The 6,220-nt window shown below is 47.0% G+C and overlaps 1 protein-coding gene across 2 annotated transcripts in view; it reads left to right on the top strand.

Moving 5' to 3' along the window:
- The first annotated feature begins 3,039 nt into the window (after window positions 1–3,039).
- AKT3 (AKT serine/threonine kinase 3) overlaps window positions 3,040–6,220 on the top strand; it is a 200,806-nt gene continuing 197,625 nt past the window's right edge. For both annotated transcript variants that reach the window (XM_066617500.1, XM_066617492.1), the window contains exon 1: window positions 3,040–3,488. The gene's annotated coding sequence lies outside the window, so the exon portion shown is untranslated. The remainder of the gene's footprint in view (window positions 3,489–6,220) is intronic.

Below are 6,220 nucleotides of genomic sequence, written 5' to 3'. Positions count from 1 at the left end.
GGGGCAACTTTTCATGGGTGTTTAGGTGCCTGAATTGCATTTTGACCCCCAACTACACCACTGAGTAGTTTTCTATTTACTTTCTATTTTCCCTTTCTATTCTATTTCTATTTCTATCCCTTTCTATTTTCCACCTTTCTATTTTCCCTTTCTATTTTCCACCTTTCTATTTTCCCCAAGCCTTTCACTGTGATTTTAGTCCCTGTCAAATATTGTTTACTGCTTTTAAGTAAAGCCTCACTTCCTTTAGTTTAAATGATTACATTTTTTGATGCATTTAAACTTTGCATTCATTGCTATGGAAAAAATTTGTTTGGAAGGGCAAGATATGTTTTTTAAATAATAATTTTTCAGGTCCATTAGACATCATAAGCAATGATGTAACCAGGTATAGTAATTTCAAGGTAAAAGCATGTTACTTGGCCAGGATGGCCTCAAGCAGCAAGCATGATAGTTCTCTGGCAGACTAGAAACTCTTCTGTCACTCTACATCCATTTTGGTTCTTACAGTTAATCCAGATAACTGAATGACACAATTCCTTTATAGGTTTAGAAGAGCAAAGAAATCTTTCCCAAAGTAGTAGCAGGTTCTGCCTGGTGCTGAAAAAGTTGTAGAAACATGTATTGTGACTGATATTCATTTTATTTTTGGTTTTATATCTTGCCTTTGTGTTTATACAATTATACAATACAGCAGAAATCACTGCTGCACTGAAAAATGGCAAAACAAACCTTGAATTAAAAAAACATAATTTTCTGTTACATTATTTGTTGATTGTACATGTATCAATGTGAAAAAGAGAGTGATTAGTATTAGTCTTGAGCACAAACCCTTCCCAAGATTTGCAGTTACTCCTGGAGGAGACTTGGTACTACTAAGCTGGTACTCTCACTCTGTACTTACACAGGTCCAAATAACAACATAAAGCTAACAAAATCACTATGCACAAAAATCAACTTTTCTTTTTTGTCTGGGAAGAAAAACTAAAACCTGATCAGACTGAGATTTTAGCCAGGCTGTTTGGGGAGGGGGGGGGGTGGCCCTGTGGCTGGGCCTTCCAGGGGGCCTGGGCCATGAAAAATCAAACTATACGGTACAAAACAAATTTAATACAAAATAAATTTGGGCACCTCAATTTAAGTCTATTCAGGACTATGTATTCACTACAGCTTTCATCCACTTTCAATGTACTTCTATTTCTTTACCCAGTGTGTAATTAGACTGTGGAATTCCTTGCCATAGAATGTGGTGATGGCAGCCAGCCTGGAGGTCTTTAAAATGGGATTGGACAGATTTCTGGAGGAAAACTCCATCATAGGTTACAAGCCATGATGGGTATGTACAGTCTGAGATTAGCAGGTCGCTCATTATGAGGGCTGGGTAGAAATTTTTTTCTGTCATCCGAATTGGCCGTGGGTGGCAAGTTTTTTTTGCCCTACCCCAGACTGGCGAAGGAGGGAAGGTATATTCAGTAGGTTTCATGCATTAAAAATTGGTGTTTAATAAGGTAGCACAAGTTAAACCCAATTGCAATCTAGTGTGTTAGCTGGGGTGTGTGTGAGTGTAAATAGAATGCCTCCAGAAATCTGTCCAATCCCCATTACACATTGGGTAAAGAAATATTTTCTTTTGTCTGTCCTAACTCTCCCTTCAGTGGATGTCCCTTGGTTCTGGTATCGTGTGAGAGGGAAAAGAGCATCCCTCTATCCACTCTATTGATCCCCTGCATAATTTTGTATGTTTCAATCATGCCCCCTCACAGGCGCCCCTTTTCTAGACTGAAGAGCCTCAAGTGCAGCCTTTCCTCGTAAAGGAGGTGCCCCAGTCCAGTAATCATCTTAGTCGCTCTCTTTGCACATTTCCCATTTCCACTCTATCCTTTTTGAGATGCAAAACTGGACGCAATACTCCAGGTGAGGCCTTACCACTGATTTGTACAATGGCATTATAATATTAGCTGTTCTATTCTCAATACCTTTTCTATTGATCCCAAGCATGGAATTAGTCTTCTTCACCACCGCCGCACATTGGGTCAACACTTTCATTGAGCGGTCCACCAGCACCCAGGATCTCTCTCCTGAGCTGTCACAGACAGCTCTGAACCCATTAGCCTATATTAGCCCAGGACAACGGCCCCTGTGGTCCCCCTCCATGATACGCCACTGGGAATGAGTTTGCTAGGAGAAAGGGGGGCGGACAATAATAGGTATTTTGCCCCATACCCCATGGCAGCTCACTTCCACCTTGGTTTTAGCTACAGCTTTGTAATGAATTCTTCCCTTGTCAAGTCCACTAGAATTGAGTGATGGGACAGTTAGGCCAGACAAAAGAAAGCATTTCTTTACCCAGCGTGTGAGTGGTCTGTGGAACTCCTTGCCACAGGATGCGATGGCATCTGGGCTGGGTGCCTTTAAAAGGGGATGGACAGTTTTCTGGAGGAAAAGTCCATCCTGGTTGCAGCCCGTGTTTGTGCAACCTCCTGACTTTGGAAGTGGGCCACCTCAGAGTGCCAGTGCAGGGGAGGGCACCAGGATGCAGGTCTCTTGTTGTGCTGGGTGCTCCCTGAGGTCTCTGGTGGGCCACTGGGAGCTGCAGGAGGCTGGCCTGGATGGTCTTGGCCTGATCCAGCAGGGCTCTTCTTGTGTGCGTGCTTGCTTACAGCCCAGTCCTGCCCACACCTTCCTGGGAGCAAGCCCCATGGACTCTAGTGGGACTTACTTCTGAGTAGACTTGCGCACGACTGGGCTGTGATGGGCACTCCCTCCTCTCCCTGACATCATCTCTCTCAGCAGCAGTGACCCTTCTGCGGGTGGCTTCTCCCCTCCTTCGCTTGCGGCCCTGCCTGCGCGGGGATTCCTGGCCGCGCCTTTCACCTCAGTTTCCCTCGAGCTCCCTGTCGCTTGGTCAGCCTGCCTCCCTCCCCCCGCTCGCGCTCTGTCTGGCTCCCCCGCCTTCCCCCTCCCGCTCTGTCTGGCAGCCCCCCGCTCCACCGCGCGCTTCTCGCGAGAACTGGGGGATGCCGCTGCCGCCGCCGCCGCTGCTGCAGCCGCCGCCACCGCCGCCTCGGAGGGGGAGACACGCGGGGGGAGCCAGTGACGTCGGGAGTTTTCCTGAAAGTCAATAACGAGCCTGGCTGAGGCGGCGGCGGCGGCCAGAGCCGAGCCGAGCCGAGCGCTGGGCCCGGGCGGCTCCGGGGACCCTGAGCCGGGAGGAGCCGCCGCCCTGCCTGCCTGCGTGGATGCTGCGGCCGAGCTGCCCGCGCGGGCGCCTCCCTGAATAGCGGAGTGCCGCTGTCCATGTAGCCGCCGCCCTCCGGCGTCTCCTAAGGTCGCCGCTCGCCGGGCCTGCCCGGGGCTTGCGCGCCGTCGCTGGGCGGCCGTGAGGGACCCAGCCCGGCGGGGGGGACGAGGGAGGAGGGCGCGGGGCCCCCCTGCCCGGAGACGCCGCCGCCGCCGCCGCCAACCGCCCTCCCTCGCCTTTTCAGCAGGTAAGGCGCTCGAGCGAGGCGCGCGGGGAGGATGGGCGGGGGGGATGCTGGCAGGGCGCTGGCCGTTCTCGGGGCACGTGAGGTAAGGGGGGCCGGGGATGCCTCAGACCTGCGCAGGGGGGCGAGGCGGCCGCAAGCCCTGGCGCTCCCCTCGGGCCCCCCTTCGAGGGACCTGCCTGGCCTGGGCGTCCCCCAGTGCTGCATCGCTCGCTCAGCTCCTCCCCCTCAGTCATCACAGGCAGCCTGACATGTGTGTGTGTGTGTTTGTGTGGTGTATACACACGTGTGTGTTGTGTGTGGCGGGCCCTGCCAGCCTTCTGCACAGGCAGAGGTTATGTAACGCCGAAGACCACGCGGTGGGGGTGGGGGGGCTGAGGAGTGATGTGTGCTTGGCCCCGAGGCACAGCATCCAGGCTCGCTCACAGACACACGCAGCTCTTTCTGTGGGGCGTCGCGCCTTTGCATCAGGCGCGAGGGGGGGTGGGCAGGGTGGAGGAGCTGAGCACACTCACCAAGGTCTCCCTTTTCCCAGGCATGTCTACTCAGAAGTAAGTCCCATTAGAGTCAATGGCACCTACTCCCATGAAAGCGTGAATAGGATTGGGCTGTTAAAGGCTTGTCATGAATGAGAGGTGAAGCCTTCGTTAATAAGTCATCACTGCTTCATCCTCTGGCTCCAACGAGCCTGTGTGCTAAGAATAGAAATGGGAAAGGATCGTCTGTTCGCTTCATGGGAGTGCATTGCTCCAGCGATGCTGTTGCTGGCAGCTGTGGCTGCAAGTAAACAAACCAGCCTCTTCCTGCGCATCAGTCTTGCTGGAACAGCCATTATGATGGCTGCCTTGCGCATACATCAGTTGATGTGCATTTGTGAGTGTCGGATGTTGTGCCTTCTCTCCCACGCCACTTGTACGGAAGAGGTTGAATAGTACTGTATATTCTGATGAAAGGTCCTGATTTGGTAACCTGTGGGATTCACCTTTTGTGGATTCACTCAGTCATTTGTAAACAAATCCTGAAACACCACAATATGCAGGGGAAAAAGATTAACAGTGTGGGATTATGGGTGTGTAGATACAGAGGCATTCTCAACTCTTTTCACAGGCTCTTTAAACAATTTGGTATCTTCCCAAGAAAGTTTAATTACAGGAGTTTATAAATCCATACAAGGAGGTCTAGCATGGCATATGAGGAATGTTTAAATAAAACAAAACACTGGGTTTTTTTGGTGGTTGTTTTGCTTATGTTTTAAGCAAAGATGTTATTTGATTATTGGACTCCAGTCATCTTTAAAATCAGGACATATAATTATGAAGTAGATAAATGTTTTGAACATTGGGTCAATTAATATGTTTAATGAATTGCCAAATTAAATTTGTATAAATTATGCACACAGGAGTTTTGGAGAAAGTCTGGGGCTGAATTGAGTTCATAAACATATTTCTTGTAGAAGTTGACAAATTATTTGCTAGCATACTTTAAGGAGCCTAAAAATCTCTTCTGTGAGTATATTTATGAAAGTTTGATAGTGGGACTGTGTATATTCTAGCTGGAATATCTTTTATAAAAATTATTTGCAGCAGAAGGGAAGTGATAATATATAGTTACGTGTATATTTTAATGAAATATTTCCCACAATCTCTTATTGTTTTGCCAGATTTTTCTTAAAGAAAGTGTATTCTTATTTGCATAACGCAATCTATAGAACCCATTAGGAAAATGAAATTAACTGTCCAAAGAAAACTGCTTTGACTTCTTTCAGTATGCTCATTAAGGAGATTCTGTTTGTAGTTCTGTTTGTTTTCCAGTGGAGAGTTTTAAGTTGACCCCAATATCTTTAATTGGATTGGACTTCTAATTTTAATGTATGTGTGCTTTGATTGGATGAGACAAACATGGTAGTTCAGAGGAAGAATACACTGAATGATCTCTACTATTTCAGAAGTTCTGTGTGTGTATATTTGGTTAGTAAACTCTTTGAATTCCAGTGACCACAGTCTATTAATACCTTTGTGAGATCAAACAAAGTTTGTCACAAAAGTGTAGGTTTTGAGTTTTTTCTATGGACCAACACACAGCTCTCTATTATTCTTGTACAGTAGTCCCACCATGTCTGCGTGGGATATGTTCCCTTTGCTACTGGATACCCAAAATCGCGAATAGCAGTAAACTCTATATTTAGCATGTCACTGCAAGGCATTCTGGGGTGCAGTACTAACAAGTTCACTAATTCTCCCCCATTGCGCAAATAACTTATCTGTTTCTGCAGCCCTCCTATCACTGTTTACTGTGTTTCTTGTGCTGTCTGCTTCCTGTTGGTGTTGTTTTGCTTGCAGCCCTCCAACCTGCTTCCTGTTAATAACACACAAGGCAAATGCTGACAGGGAGTGGGTTGGAGGGTTGCAATCAACACGATGCTAACAGGGAGTGTACAGCACATGAGACAAAGAGAGACAGGAAACAGTGACAGGAGGGCTGCAAACAGAGAACAGATAAGTCATTTGTGTGATAGGCGAGAATGTGTGAACTGTGTTAAGTGAAACCACCAGCTACTATAAATTTTCTATGATTAGAGATCTGTGTTTTTCTTTTTAATTCTTGCTTTACAAATTGAATTGAAAACTATTGTTGTAAAGTTTTGCTATTTGTTATCAAACATTACACAGATAATTATTTAATTTTTTTCTGGATGGAGTTTGCAGTGAAACATATACATCAATATTTTACATGGA

This window comes from Tiliqua scincoides, chromosome 1 (assembly GCF_035046505.1).
Source record: "Tiliqua scincoides isolate rTilSci1 chromosome 1, rTilSci1.hap2, whole genome shotgun sequence".
In the NCBI taxonomy this organism is placed as follows: domain Eukaryota; kingdom Metazoa; phylum Chordata; class Lepidosauria; order Squamata; family Scincidae; genus Tiliqua; species Tiliqua scincoides.
This window is presented reverse-complemented; position numbering and strand designations above follow the sequence as displayed.